Below are 17195 nucleotides of genomic sequence, written 5' to 3'. Positions count from 1 at the left end.
AAAACGCATAAAGTTCGAACCATTAATATGCAAATTCTTCAGTTTTTATCTATTGTTGGAGTTATTATAGTCTTTCATCTGTATTTCAGATTCTAAATAATCCAAGAAAACATCTCTTAATTGCATGTTATCTATTTTATTTTCTCAGTTCCAAGTTACAACGGTAGTGAAAATCGTTGAGTTTTGTCGATTATAATCTCTGTGTAATTAATTTGTCTTGTGAGAAGTTACATTTGGCTAGCGTAACGTTAAGTGATAATACTAGTAATTTTACTATAAACTATAAAATTAGCACGGCTTATTAAAGTAATTATTTTTATTAGTAAAATATACTATTTAAAGACACCGATATATGATCCGTTTTGTATCCGTAATGTTCGTTTTTATTCGTTAATTCGGCAGCTTTGTTGACAGCCGTCTTACCAGTTATGGGTGTCTTCTATGTCATAATGACGTTGTAGCCAGTTGGAACCGTTTCTGAATGTGCGATTTTAGATCTGTTTTGAAATCGATAATTTTGAGTGAAAATATTTAGATTAATTAGTGCAGAAATTATGGGACTAACTACCGTATGTATTCCTCTTTGCCCAGAATACTAATGGAGGGAAACAATTATATCATTTTTCAGTAGACATCTTCAATTTATCTTTAAACAAATATAAAATTTTGTTAATGATTCAATTCAGTTATGTACAATAAATAATGTATATTTCTTAATATTCATATTTAAAAGCCCCTAAAAAGGCGTTAATTAAAAAATAAATTGCGTCAATTAATTAATATATTGCACATAAGCAATAAAACGCATTGCCTAGTAATCTAAAACTTCCGGCAACTACCAAAAAAACACTGGCAAAATCTCTTAAAACCTATTTCCTCAGCAGTTTTATTAATGACTGACACATTCTTTCTTTGGAACTCCAAAATAATTTCTGCGTTTATTTACTTTAATGTATCTATGTTGTCTTGTCTTTAATATAATGTTGTCTTTCTCAAAATGAGTTTTGTAAACTCACTGGGAATAATACATTAAAACTTAGTTGTAATAAATAAAAAAAATAAAATAAATTACATATTTAGTACGATAATGTGATCATAAAAAAAGTCATTTTAAATACATGTATGATTACGAAAGATTTTTTAAATATTTATATTGAGGGATCAGTAGGATTTATAGGTTCAATTAGAAGTTCTACCGAGCCGAAACCTCTGATATGAAAATATCTGGAGTCGGTGAATTATTTTCCCATTTGATCTCTGGTGATCTGACGTGTTGTTTTTGTATTATTTTTTATTTGTTATGCTTATATAATGAACTTGCATAATGTGGATTGACTAGCTGACCATTTGTGGAAAAGTGTGTGGTTGGGTTTAGTTTTTCCTGTGGAGAAGATTTAACCCGGATATAAAGTCGGAAAACAAAAAAAACTTATAATCTTCCACACAGTTTTCCACATAGAATTTGAAAATACCTTATTTTGGCATTTACATTTACGCGTTTATAAATAATAATACTTGTGTGAAAGATAGTAACGCTTGCTAATGCTTACTTCAAACGAATAAAAATTGCCTAGTACTTCAGTTACTAAATAACTACGCCGGTAATTAGATACCATAAATAAACCACTCACTAGATCGATATCTTCCGGCTTTTTTTATGAAATAAATTAGTCTTAAAAACCATAGATATGCCAATATATAGACAGTACAATTCTTATTCGGAGCCTACTTATTATAATGTACACCAATGAAAAACGGTTTATTCCATTGACTTTCAGGGTTTCTCATTGATGGATATACAGAGTCTTCCAATAAGAGGTGTTATTTTGATATTCAATCGTAAAAGATCAATGGTTTCGTTGCTTGTGTGGCACGTAGCGCACTTTTTGTTGAAAGTAAACGTTGTCCAGATCAATACCATTCAACTCCGGCCATAAAAAATCATTAATCATCTCTCGATAGCGCAATCCATTCACCGTAACTGTTGCTCCAGCCTCATTTTCAAAAAAGTAAGATCCAATGACTCCGCCGGACCATAAATCGCACCAAACAGTCACACGTGGAAATGGGCCTCATCACTCAAGATGATTTGCATTTGATTCACTCAAGTGAATTTTAATAATTTCAATGCGTTGTTGAAGCGTGTATCGTTCCATTTTTATTAATGGCGTAGTTTCTACTTGTCAAACGTCAAAAAATGACAGCTTCAAAAGTAACATCTACAGAAATAGCGGGCTATTCAAAATAACACCTCTTATTGGAAAACCCTGTAGTAAGGCAATCATATGACGTCACAATATTTCTGTTCAAATTTTCGATCGGAATTATACTCCCCTGGTAGGTACGCTATTACTATAGAGGTCAGAATAACTAAGATGTGAAAGAATGCATAGTGCAGCGATTCATAAGAATTCTCTTATTCAATTTGAAGAATCAATTGAATATAGCAACCTTATTTTCTACTCTAGTATAATGTATCAAAAACCATGGAAATATTTGCAAATCACTTTCCCTATTTTCTGTGTCACGCTTACCTACCTAAATTTTCTAGAATCTACGGCAAAAGTGCTTAAACAAACGCTATTTTATCTATGGTTCATAAATCAGGAAACCGCAAACATTACAACCATTGCAACCCAAAACAAAAACAAAACATTGTAAAAAAACGTATTTCCCGCGCGAACTTGACATTTCGTTCCGTTTTTTGAATCTCTTCGTTCCGTTTATGTAGAAATTAGACCGTAACTAAAGAATGTAGGGTAATTGAAGAATATAATTAACAGTATACGTAATATCACTTCTTCCGATTATAATCTCGCTGGATCTGTAAGAAAAACGTTGATTTCACGCAATATTGTTTTTTATTATGCTTTACGAAGCCGCAATGAATGACTTTGGACGTAAACACGCTTTTGCCGCGTTTTTATTGACAATGGACGATGAAAACAATCGAATGCGTCAGCGATACGCAACCTTGACAAATTATATCAAGTGTGTTTAGGTAAAATCGTGCAAGCAACATTTTTGGGAACGTTCCTTTTCACTGGATTTATACAAGTACAACATGGTTAAGTATTTTTTGCTGGTTAAAAGATATTTTTAATACTAAAGATTAAATTAATGCGTAATTTTTTTTGCTGTGAAAAATACTCAACCTTCAAATGTCTAATAATTATAATTGCAATATTTTACATAAAAAAATGAAAACAAGTAATCACTTTTACATGAACTTTTTTACTAACTTTACGAATGTGTAAATATTCTTTTTTATCGTCTCCTGTAAAATTTTAATTTGTGGCTTGATGGGTTTTACCCAACCACAACTGAATATGGAGTATACAAAAATGAAATGAAAATGGAGCATCAGCAAGTAAAGTTTAAAAATCTAAAGTTTTAAATATAAATATATTGGTTTTTTTAAGAAAAACAAACATTCCCGGGATACGATTGCGAATAACCTGAAAATATTTTAAAATCTCCTACTACTACTACAGTAAGCGGACAATGTTGCTTGTATTATGATGGAGGACTTAGTCAGCTGAGGAATTGAACACACTACGCCTGGGTGGGACCCAAACGCGATGTCAACTGAGCCACCGACCGGTAACATATACTTTTTTGTGTTACCTTCAATATATAAACATTAATATCAAACTACTTCAAATCTGGGGAAACTCGTACGAAACACACACATTCATATATTTACATAATAAAATGATTTTCATCTCAGAACGGTTTTGGAATTTTTTTAAAAATATTAATTATCACAATATTAATTCCCAGGCTCTGTAGATAAACTAATTAGATAATCTTTTTCAGAAACATAACATAGCTAACAAAATGTATCCAACATTTTATCGATCAATGTACACGTTATTTATATTATCTACCTATAACTATATGCAAATGATATTTTTTAAAAAATATAAATTATTTTCCTGGCAGCTGCAAAATATGTTTAAAAAATGTGGGATACGGTGAAATAATTAACAAAAATCCATAATAAAAACTCTAGGCTAGGGATAGCATGAATATTTATAGCAAACATTATAAAACAATGTGTATCGCATGATATGCTCCGGAATCGCTGGTTTTACATCCCTGGAATACGTGATCCTCAGATATTTTTTTTTGTCGAGCTTTGAAAAACGTGCCTTATTTTTTGCAAAGCAATATTTCGATTGGTGATTTTTCAATTTGTTTGTTTGCAAACGTTTACTGTCGAATCAAGCATATTGATTGTCGAAGTAATAGACATAGATTTTCTAGTAGTTACAAACCGGCTTCGCCCAACTATCAGCACAATTTTCCAGTACCTAATCTGTCATCTATCTTATTGAACAATGAGGAAAAAAATATGACATTTTGTAATTTTTGACAGTTTTGAAAGCATAGCTAACTTTGTAAGTGACAATGCAATCCTCAAATTCCGAGCAAAATTTTTTGCACATATTATCATTACATCAAAACACACCGTTCGGGAGTTATTGCTGTTTCAGAAAACTGGTTTATATTTTATAGCTTTGAATATTCTGTCATCAAACGTAATTTATGAAAAAAGAAAAAAAAATGCAACAGACACTCCAAATGTAGCATTCTTCATAATGTTGAACTTACGTAGAAATAAATACATCTACGTGTATAGACGTATTATTGTGGTTTATAAATGTACATACGTCGTATAAAAAGTGACAATATCACACTGTATATACGTACAGTACAGATTCTTTTGTATGACGCTGTCATACTTTAAAAAATCACAGTGAACGTGTATACACGTAGGTACTCTCAAATGTGTTAATCAGTTTGATTTGGTTTTCATTACGCGGTTCACTGTTATCTTTACCCCAACCTAGAATGTTATTTGTAAGCTGTCAAGACGCGGTTCGAACCATTGTTCGAATCCTGTTTGGTCCATTTAGACGAGGTGCTAGTCTCCACTTTTGACGTCTGGTACTAAAGTTACAGAGCCGGATCTGTCATACAAGTCCAGGAATAGGGGTTGATAGCTCCGGCATAACCTCTTTTACTTTCTGACACGGAGAAAACTGACTGATAATGATTTTTCAAATTTATGAAAAAACTGATAAAATTAAAAAAATTGTGTGAAACCGAGGGCACAAAAGTGTTGCCAACATCGTTATGAATACTGGTGTAAAACGCATCAACACCAAACGCATAACTTCTTAGCTACGCCATTTTAAACCTTTCTTTCTGTTACTAGTTACAACCATCGTTTATTTTTTATTATCCAAAAGAGGTGCCTACGAAAAATTACAAACTCTGATCCGCGGAATTCATGTAGACCAATTTTTAAAAATCTCAAACATCTGACAGTGACGGACATATATATAATATATATAATGGACCTGTTAGTTCGATCATCTCCAGAAAATTTCTCACAAAAAAACTCAACACATAAACACGCTACAAGGTTCACAGAAAACTTATTAATCAAACAAGCAAACAAAATATTTATATTTCAAAAAGGACCACACTACATGGCCATTAAAGTATATAAGAACCTTCCACGTGGCATCAAACAAATAACAGAGAAACTTAAATTTAAATCATCACTAAAAGCATTTTTTTTAAACAAATGTCACTACACTTTAAATGAATACCTTACATAAATTATTTACCTATGTTTTTTTATTTTATTTACATACATTTGTCAACATGTAATTGTTGGGTTATGTAATATAATGTGTATTTGTTGGGTTAGCTGGAAGAAATGGGATGTAATCTATAAGCTATATCCTTTGTACTCTGTATTTTTGTGCAATACATATTTTTTTTGAATTTTGAATTTCAAGAAAGAGCTAGGAGTTAAAACGTCAGTACATCAGTATGCTTTAATTCCTGTCCTGTATGGGAGTTGTTGTAGGTAACAACTCCTTTGGTAAATGATCGCAACAAAAGGCCTCGGCTACTGACTCCCGCCTGTCACTCGGTCTAGTATGGTGGCGCAGAGCTCTACAGAACTTATTTACGTTCCTGTTTAACCCGTTCAACGCCGGGCCTAACGATAATTGTAACTGTTAATGAAATTTTGTAAAATAATCTTTTCAAATCCTGACAAACGATTAAATATCTAAACTAAAATATTATATTTAAGGCGATGCCATACGTAGTAATGCAAAATCATGTGTTTTTGGTTTGAAAATTTGGTCGCCTAGAAATGTTTCAGATGCTTTAATTAAATACTGCTAGTAGAATAGATACATCTTGGCCTTTGAAATAATCGAGTATTTTTTAGATAAGTTTTTTTAAGCCCAGAAAAAAATAATGTAAAGGCCTATGAAAACTGCTTTAAAGTTCGAAATCCCCTACTTAGGAACCCATTTTCGGTTATGATTTTATTGTATAATGTGAATAATTAAGTTATTTATAAAATGATCGAAAAAAAATTAAATATTTATGCCTGAACATCCACAAAATAAAATAAAAGGCACTTTTTGGCCATGTTTTTTTCTTGCATAAATCAAAACATGCGGATTGTGTTAAGCGGGAATTTAAACCTTATCGCCATCTACGTATGGGTTGTCATTGATAGCGGCTCAATTTAAAATATTACACGACGTAGTGCATCGCCTTAAAAAAAACGTCTCGACTACCATACCAAACTGGTGACGTCACTACTATTAAAAATAAAACATATAAACAGGTGTTTAAATTAGAAGGTCATTATTGATTTTTTTAAATGACTGATTTCCTTATTTTGCGTTTTGGGTAAAAACAAAAAATGCGGTGACTTAGTTACAATAGCGAAAGCGACAGTTAAAGTTGTACAGGTTAACTGAATGGGTTAAGAGTGACCAGATAATATAATATTGCTGTTGGAGTAGGTTATTATTTGCAAAACGAGCGAGAATCAGATGCGTCTACTAGAATATTGATTCATAATATTATAACTTTCTCTAAAGAATCATTCATTTCTGCTTTCAATAATAATATTATGAATTATCCAGAAAGATATCTAAGATTCTTCTCATCGGTAATTATTAATGTAATTATGGTCGGCAGTATCAAAATCACGTCATTTGTAAACATATTGAGTATCTCTTCGAAATGTCAACTTTCTTGGTCAAGGGGTTAATTAATATTTGAATTATATCCTTCGAAATCGGTGTCATTTCAAGTTTTGGAGCCAACTTCTTAAAAAGCCAATTTCTGTCTCTCTAAAACAGTAAAATTTCTCAAATTATATAAAAAATTAACAATTTTTATTATAATATGGAATTTCCATATAAACGCAACTGTACAACTCATTTTCCATCATGATCTATGGAGCTTCGTAATATCTATTTAACTCTATAAAAATGGACGTCGTAATACTATAATATGAGTAGGTACCTATCCATGTTTTTCAATAGGTGAAAAAGAAAAAAGATTTAGAAAAAACATCGAAATCTCCACCAAGGAATCTCCATAGATGAAAATTAAAATTTTCAGAAACTACATATTTTTTATTATAAGTTGCATAAAAGTTGTATCTATCTGGTTCCGGTGGAACTACGGTATTCTCATGGTTTGTAGAATGTAGGCTAAAAACGAAAAGGAAGTAAATTGGGAAGTGCCGATCTATTTAAATATTCATAAATAATCACCATACATTGCCAATGCCATTTCAAGCAAGTTTCAAGTATAAAAATATGTATGTGATATAGTGATAGCTAAAGACACAGGGACATGCAGCTCTGTAGAGTGCAGAGAAATCTAGAAGCCTAGGTATTTCAACTTACCTATACAGTGTTATTATTTGTCTTAAGATCAGGGTTTAAAAGCGGTCCTTATATGGTAAAGGGCACGAGGAATGCAAGGCCAACAAAGGTATTGCAAAAAGTATGCCCGCTGTACTGGTACAAGAACAATACGGATGCAGATTGCTAAAGTTGTAGTTCAAGTTCTGAATATCCTGGAACAAGAGCATCATTTCATATGTGTAGTTTCACGTATAGATATCTGGTTAAAATGTATTTTCTGGTTTTAAAATAGAGTTCTCTATCACCCATTCATAACACGCATCTTGATAGTCAGTAGACCGACGTGGATTGCTTATACATTCTGAGAGAGACATTATGGTGGTATACAATATGTATGGTATATAAGTCATCTGGTATATAACCTCTTTTGGCAGGCACACTAAAACAACGCTCTGACTGAACTGGAGAGGCTGGCAAAGAAAGATTGCTAGAAGGAAATAGCAATAGGTATATCATCAGAACTGGAATGATTGATATATCTTTTAAAATGGTACGTTCATGGCTGAATAGCCATCGAAAGATGGTAAGAAGTTTTGCCAAGGGAATATTTTCTAAATTGAACCAGCATTATCATCACTTATAAATTCAATAAAAATACCATGGACATAAGCAAGTTTAAGTAAAACCAAAATTCAACAAACGTGAAGATGGTGGTTCAAAAAACATAAAAATGGTGTTCACAAAGATGAAGATGGGGAAATCAACAAATAAGAAGATGACGAAATCAACAAACATGAAGATGAGGTCGACAAACATGAAGATGAGAAAATGAGAAAAGAACTCTTGGTATTCCAGTGTGGGATTTGGCCTCCTCAACATTTTTTTTCCATCGGCTCCGGTGCTTAGCAATTCATCTTAAGTCTAAAGTACTATTGATTTCTCACCTTAGTTCAATTCCATGACGTCAGTTCACCTCTTCCTCAGTCTGCTCCTAGGAAACTTTAAGAGAACCCACTTGGTCATGATAATAGGTGTTATGTCATCTTACATTCTATCCACATACATCACAGTATTTTGAACAAAAAGTTAATAGTGAAAATTCTATTTAAGATGAATTAAATAAAAAAGGTAAACCAAACGCATGAATTCGCCGATGACAGTGGTGAAAAGCCAAAAATAGCTCCTCTTGTGTAGCCTACATAAAGTATATGTACCCTATCCTGCCAGGATTCATACATTTTCATGTCGTAGGTTAGGAATCTGATTGTATAAAAACATGTGTTAGGTTTATCAAAAAAGCTATGGTTCTCATATACGTACAAGGACCCGTGTAATCGGCCATTGTGGTGATTTAATTACTAAACAACGCAATAGAAAACACTGACTTCTGTTTTAGGACGCTCTTGAAACAAATATTCTGATTCCACGGAGCGTAGAAGTATACAGGGTGTCCGGTGGTAAAGTGCAGTAACTTCGGGAGGTGATTCTACGTGATCGTAGGAGTAAAAAAGATAAATAACTTTTTCTGAAATTCCAACTTTTAGATGTACTTTTAAGCTAATAACGAAAAATTTCTCCGACGTGCATAGACGGCATTATTTTTTTCGTCGTTGCCAAATCTACATCCCGCGCCCCTTCCTGCACCCCCCGCTATTGTAATTCAGTAAACAAACGTCTGTGCTTTGAATTGTCACCTAATTTGACGCGCGGAGTAAACAACTTTGAAAATTTAATTTATCTAGTGTTAAAAGTCTCATTTAAATAAAAACTTGTTAATTTAGTGTCTTTATCTAGTGTTTAAGTCTTACTAAAAATTACATCTTTATTCGGTGCGTGTTTTCCTTAAACATCGAGTTTTATTTAGTTTAAGAGTAACCTAACTGTTAAAAATGTGTTTCTTTTGTGCGTAATTTTAATACTGAATTATTGTGACAATGCCTCGCTTTACCAACGAAGAACGGGCAGATATTCATTATTTTTATGGACTACATGGTGGAAATTTTTTATAATAAAAATAATTTATTTTTTATAATAAAAATTGTAACGTGATTTTAGTGCAGTTCTCTTTTTGAATTTGGTAAAATATCAAAACATACGGCGAACTCTGTGTTGTTATTGTTTACAATTCACATGCGGTTTCCATGGATACGCGCCACTCACAATATCGGTTTCCATGGATACGCGCCACTCACAATATGCAACGTTGCCACGTTCACACTTGCGAATTTATCGGGTAAGTTTGCACCTACACTATGGCTTTTTAGCATGTATGTCTTTTTGTATGAAAAAGAAAAAATTGGAATTTCGGAAAAAGTTATGTATCTTTTTTACTCCTACGATCATGTAGAATCCCCCCACGAAGTTACTGCACTTTACCCCCGAACACCCTGTATAAGAGTGTCCACTCCACCAGTTCCCCAAGCATACAACGATACTGCACGATGGAAAGCTGGATTCCATTGAACGACTGAACATCCCCAGCCTCCGCGTATTGTTACCAACTCTCCAATAATTCAAAGAAGAAGAATGAGATTTCGTGTTTGATTTAAACGTTTTCAATTTAACTGAAATCTATAGACAACGATTTTAACTTTCGTTGAAAGCACGAGAGAGATATAATCAATATTTACCTGCCTGTTTAAAATGATTAGTCGTGACATCGCGTTGTTAAACTGTAGTTTGGTTCTAGCACGCTGCGGCGGTGTACCTAAATGCATACATGATCTGTCACCATTAATTACATGTTAATTAATCCTGATAATATCCAATGCCACAGTGTTGCCGTGCACAAATGCACATGCGCACGTCAAGCCCAGGGTCACCAGATGAATAAGTGCATTTAAAGAGTACACGGCTTATTTGAAATATTAAAACAGAACAATCCTCTGATAATTGGATTTATAAAATACCTTTGCATTCCTATTATTAATAAAAAAATTATCCACATCATTAAAATAATATTCTCATAGCGTAGTGCAAATTATTGATTGATATTTTCAGAGGTGCCCATTTTTGATTCTTTGACTCTACGATTTACATTTAATCTGAGGATAAATTCCTACGCCAGTTATGGTCAGTTTAAATTTTTCCTAGTTCAGTCCTAAAATTTTAAATAATTAAAAAGAAAATGCTAAACTACAAATCATTTTTACAAACCTGATCTAGTATGTATTTCTTTCTAGCCTTATAACTTTTTTAAACATTAATTTCAAACAGGAGGTACAGTGGAAAATAATTTCACTCAGGGGCTTTGTCATCTTTGAGGGTGATGTGGGGAGGTTTCTTTTGAGGAGAAGAAGAAGTGAACATGAGTCTTGAAGAGACCCATGTTGTGGATCATCTTACATTGAAATACCGTTTCAATGTAAGCTTCCTTACGATTTCCTTAAGACTGAAATCCGTTTGTTAATAAATGTGAATCTATCAAACGGACCGCCCATTTCAGCACAGAAGCAAAGGTTTTTTTAAAAGTATTTTGATGCTCAAAATCAAAATTTCGTCATCAAAATGTCAACATGTTTTCTAGAGTGTGCATTTATTAGAAACAATAATTATTCTACATACTGCATTTTTATTTCAAACCTTTCAAAGATGATGGTTTTCAAGCTTTTGGACTTTAATTTATGAGTATCTTTACGCATTGCATGACAACGATGCACTAAAATATAAAAATAAGGACATCCTTAGATTTATGGAGGACGTTATAATACAATTTGATAAATCACACCTTAATCAACAGTTATTTTATATTTCATGACTGCTGTGCAGTGAAAAAAAATGTAATGGACGATTTCATACAATAAATAATAATTAATAAGGGACGACCCATTCGGGTACCTTGTGGTAACCCTAGTTAAACCACGCTTGCGACAGATCACATGCAACTCTATCCGCTGCAGATCCGATGCAATCACTGTGGGGATAGTTCACTTTCTCTCGTACCGGACGCACATCGTTAGGTGCTAATCTGCTACTTCAGGCTTCAGATTCTACTCCATTTAACAATAATTATTATAATATGATAACGTTTGATCCAGTTTGTTTGTGCGTGCCACATCTAAATAATGAAATAATGACAACTTCGCGCCTAGTTCAACGGATCTGAAACATTAATTATTAACTTACTGTTTTTGTATTACAAAGTTTCACTTTTCAGAAATCACAGTGATGGGTATTTTAGTTACCTACCCATCAATATGTTTTAAAGCTACTACTGTGAACTATATTTTATACAAATATCGTAATAATCTCTCCTCTAGAGGTAATTCGTAATTATCTAAGCATATAAAATAATTTAAAAAAACTTTTTTTCAATATTTGTGAAATTGTTAACCTTTTAGATGTTTATTTCCTACAAGTCTTGCTTTTTTAGAAAATTTAGTTAAAAAAATAATATTAAAAACAATCGTGGTGTCTCGTTTGTCGATAGTTTAAATGATTTTTCAAAGCTACTTAGCTCCGATGAAACGAAGTTTCCAGATGAAAATCCGAGAGTTGACGCATAAATTCCAGGTGAAAAATGCACTGCGAATTTCATGACGCCAGATCTCATCAGCTATTGCAGCTTTTCACAAAATTATAAAAAGGTAAAGTTGTTCCTTCGTGAATATACTACTCTTCGACTTATTCCTTATTTATTATTTATTACATCTATATAAAACGAGTTAACTTTTTGTGCATGTGTCACTAGGGATATCCTGTGTCGAGAGGCATATAGTTAAACCAACAGTATCCCAATGGTACGAGTTAAAGGGGATATGGTCGACAGACAGTTCTGAGATAAATATAGAGAGATGTGCCAAATGCGTTGAACGTTTATTATGACATTTACGCTTCAAAAGTGAAAACGTCCCGACAACAAACCTGCTCTAACGGATATTGCTCTTCTCTCTCTTTTCACATCCTCAGTTTCCTTCAGGTCTGTGATGGTAGATATATCCATGATATTTTAAGCTATGAACACTATTTCTACTTTTATTGTATCTAGCCGCACTGCTGATATTTTCATTAATTAGTTCACATTTACTTTTGAAAACTATAACAATTTATGACCATACATAATGTACATAAAATATTTTTTACTTATTCATCTCCTAATACATTACATAACACTTTGTCTATCCATACAATATCATGAAAAAAATATATCTTTTTAAGTCGAAAAGTGTTAGTAATAATTGTTGAAAATTATTCTGTATGCATTGTTAATTAATTAACTACTGTTCCGCTTTTCAACTTTATATTATCTTTTTTCTAATCGTCGTCTTTTTAACCATAGTCAGTTATACTCATAATAGATAACACGGAGGGATAAGAATAGGTTATTAGAAAAACTTACTCATAATCACGCGAGTGCGTACTGCGTATACCGGCCGTAATACCGCAGTATTAGTGACCGACAGATTTTTAAACCGCCCGACCCCCAGGATTAAGGACGTATTAAGACGGAAATCACGGACTTTGTTAACAATCTGCTTGATTTGACAAATATAGATCGGTCGCGTGATTAAAATGTAAAAAAGCAGTAATACCCACTGGCAGCACTATCAGCGGAATATTTTAAATCGAAATATCAATTTACCGAAGCAAATACGAAACGGATAAACAAATTGCCCAAATTTGGAAACAATTCAAAGCAGACCGGGTCAATGAGATTGCAAATTTCATCTGAAGAAACGTGAAGTTAGCAACTAAACGCGGAATTAGAAAATTACCGTGTTTTTGAGGATTAGGTCAAAGTGGTGGCGAGTCTTAAAAAAATTCCATGAATATTATTATGAGTAAATATTTTAAACCGAGCAGTAGACGACCCTACTCGCCTTATAGCTAGCTATATCAGCGCTGCGGCAGCGTATTAGGGAATCTTTATAAATAAGACTGAATATGTCTAAAAATGTTCTCTTTTTGTTCATTTGCACAAAACATACTATATTAATTTTTCTCTTTAACACTTTTATCTAAATTTAACGCTACCCAACCTGTCAGTAACATAGCGATGAAATATTTATATTGTGCTAGCCTATCACCTACCTAAGAACAGGTTGTATGCACCTACTAATAAATATTTTTGGTATGAAAATAATTTTTCAACGCTGATTTGTCGGCACTGAACAGAAAATTTCTTTAATGTCGGCACATTAATATTTTATTCCCTGTTATTGATTCGTGTCGTAGGTATCTCAGATCAAAGAATTAGAAATCTTTCAGAAGTTGCGTTAAACATAACTACATATTTTCTCCCATTTCCTTCGATTCTATCAATAATAAGTTAATTAATAACAAGTTCGAGTAGCATGACTTTTGACGTTTGGCGTACGTAAGTACTCTTACCTTTGACAAGACTCAAGATTAAGAATGTCGACCAATGTATATGAAGTTTTGACAGCGATTGCGAGCGGCCTAGATTAGAGAATTGATACCCTGAGCGGCCTGAGCTATTCGTTAGAGAGATTTCGATACTTTGTCTTCAGATTAATTGTTTTATTTTCTTTTATGAATTATACGAATATAATCTTACTATAAATACTTTTTTCGATTGGTCGTTTGTGCGTCCTGCGTAACTCTGGTTCAATGAACTCAAATTTTCTTTGAATTTGAGTATAATTTTCAAAATCGGTACTGTTTGTGTGAAAAATTTAGACACTAGATAATGTACCTACCTATAATATAATATTTTAACAGAAAATTATTTTAATTGTTTCTTTTCAAAATTGGAACTGATGTGTCGAGAATTCATAAGATTCCGTTATCTTTCACGGGTCTGCACTGTTACATCATGCTGCAATGACATGAAAACAACTACTTTTCAAAATAAGTTTTTTTCGTGTTTTTTTTTATTTACTTATTAATCTTAAGTTAGCTCACATCTTCGTGTGTGCTAATAGTTTTATAAACATATAAACATGTACAATGTTTGGCAAACATAATCTTTCTTTAAATATTTCAATAAAGTCACAAAAAAAGAAACATTAATAATTGAGATAGACATATTTTCTTAATTCATTTTTGAACTTATTAATATTTTCTATCACAGCAATTTCCTTCGGGATTTTGTTATAGAGTTGAACGGCCTGGTACATCAGAGATTTTTGGGTGCTTGTTTTTTTTCTTGTTGGCAATCTAATTTGCTTAGAATTTCTCGTCCCGTTTCCGTGTATCTCGTTATTGTAATTTATTTTTCTTTTCAGTTCCTTAGACATCATTCCTAAGTTAATTTTATGTATAAAAATAAGTACATTCAAATACACAGTTTGCTTCACCGTCAAAATATTCAGCTCCTTTAACATGTCTCTTATCCGTGTGTATATGTTGCGCTTAAGTATTATTCGCATTGCTTTATTTTGCAGTATTTGCATTTTTTTCATTTTCTCTTTATTGCAGAGAAAAAGAATACTTGAACAGTAATTAAAGTGTGGTGATATAATTTAAATATTTAATTTTTATATTTCAAGTAATTAATAATGATAATTCGTTATTTTTCAGATACATTTCGTACTGCAATCACCACAGGAATCGTACACGATTCGCACAACTCGGAGCTGCAAAGGTAAAAAAAATACATATTTCCATATACGTAAATACATAAAATATTTTTCACAATATTTCCTTGCAGTAAACTTTGAAAAATGACTTAATTGAGAAATAAATATTGTTAACAACCAAATCTGAACAGCCTGTTCTCCATTCTCATGAATCTTTCGATGCAGCTCTGAAATTATTGTACTACTTCGGTGGTCCCTCTGTAGGTCAAAAATAAAATAAAAACTTGTATAATGTTCAATGTCGCCATTATTTTTTATGTGATTGAAATTTTAATTAAGATATTTAAAATGCTTTCGGTTCGAAGTTTAAATGTGTGTTCGGAAATATTCCGCATTTTGATATGCTTAACTTTGCAGGCGATCAATGAACACCTTAAATTTTTTTACTTAGATACTACGAAACGACCTAAAATCTTATAACTGATTAGGTACATTAAAAACATCTCTTTTGTACCTGGTAAAATTGAATTTTCGGATATAAATATTACTACAATTTTCATGAATAGAGTGCTCACCGTTCGAGAGTTTTCAATATCGATAACCTTGTAATATTTGATCGATAGTCGTACCTAGCGATGATTTCATACTGATTTCTCGAGCACGGTCGCACTATTGACACCCAAACCGATATTGATAATGCAATAAATCAGAAAGCGACATACATTACGTTGGCAACTCTGGCGCTATTCATGTCTACGAATTAACATTCTTAAACGTTAGACGGCTACGTAAAAGTTAAAAATACTAATAAATTGACAATGTCAAATTGAAATTAAAACTTGAACATACATTGACAGTCTGCGTGTACTTGTTGACATCAAAAATAAAGCCAATTAGTTTTGAGGTCTTTAACAAATTTTAACAAATTTTGTGTTTCCATGTTGGAACGGATTGAATTGATCGCGTCTTGGATGAATTAATTAAGTCTATGGGTGGTGTATAAGATTAAAACAAAATATATATATCAATGGAGTTTAAAGATAAAGACAAAGACACTACCAATACCATGCTATAAAAGCTTTCAACAGTGTAAAATTTGAAATTAAAATTGAGAAAAATAAAAATAAATTCAAACACAAAATTACAAAATGGATTAAAGAACAAAAAAACAATATTACCAAAATGTCATAGAATGAAATAAAAACAAAACCTACACGTAACACACAAAACCAATATAAACACACATCACTCACAAACACATAAGATTATTTTCAATGTATTATTTTTTAATTTTAAATATATTATTATGTATTATGTATTTTTAATTTTAAATGCATTAGTTTCTCTTTAAATGTATTATGTAGATTATATTTTCATATTATAAAATGAAGGCCTCAGCACGGGCAAGCCACCCAGTGAGGCCTACATTACTGGAAAACTTAAAATGTTAAAAATATTGCACCAAATAAAAAATAATAAAATAAATTAGTTCACCCAAAACAGCAGCCTCCTAAATTGTATAGGAATTTAAAAATGAAAAAATCTTTTTTTTCAATTTAATCTTGTTTTTCAAATATAACTAAAAAAATTGAATAAATAAATAAAATTATTTTTTTGGAGGTTCTCATACAAGTTAGTAGGCTGATTTGACATCGCGGTAAAATCAATGGATTTAGTATACGGATTGTCGGAATCACATTCTGACAGTGCTCGCAAATATCCATAGTTGACTGATTTTGTCATTATCGTATTGATACAGGGTTTTATCGATCTACCGTGCATGATACCCTGATATCACACAAACGCATTCTCTGTTGCATAGGTGAGATATGCATGGAGAAAAATGAATAATGCTAATTTATTAAAAAATCTTTTAAAATTATTATTTTGTAATCCTGTTTAAAATGGGACTGTAAGCCGCTTTCAGATAAAGTGATGGTAAATTCGTTATAATGTTGGAACAAGTGTTCATCCAACTACATTTGTCTTAATAATGGTGACCGGATAA

The sequence above is a fragment of the Hesperophylax consimilis genome, chromosome 21 (assembly GCF_061612785.1).
Source record: "Hesperophylax consimilis isolate HC1 chromosome 21, BYU_Hcon_1.0, whole genome shotgun sequence".
Classification (NCBI taxonomy): Eukaryota; Metazoa; Arthropoda; class Insecta; order Trichoptera; family Limnephilidae; genus Hesperophylax; species Hesperophylax consimilis.
The sequence above is the reverse complement of the archived record's forward strand: the minus strand, read 5'-3'. Positions refer to the sequence as shown.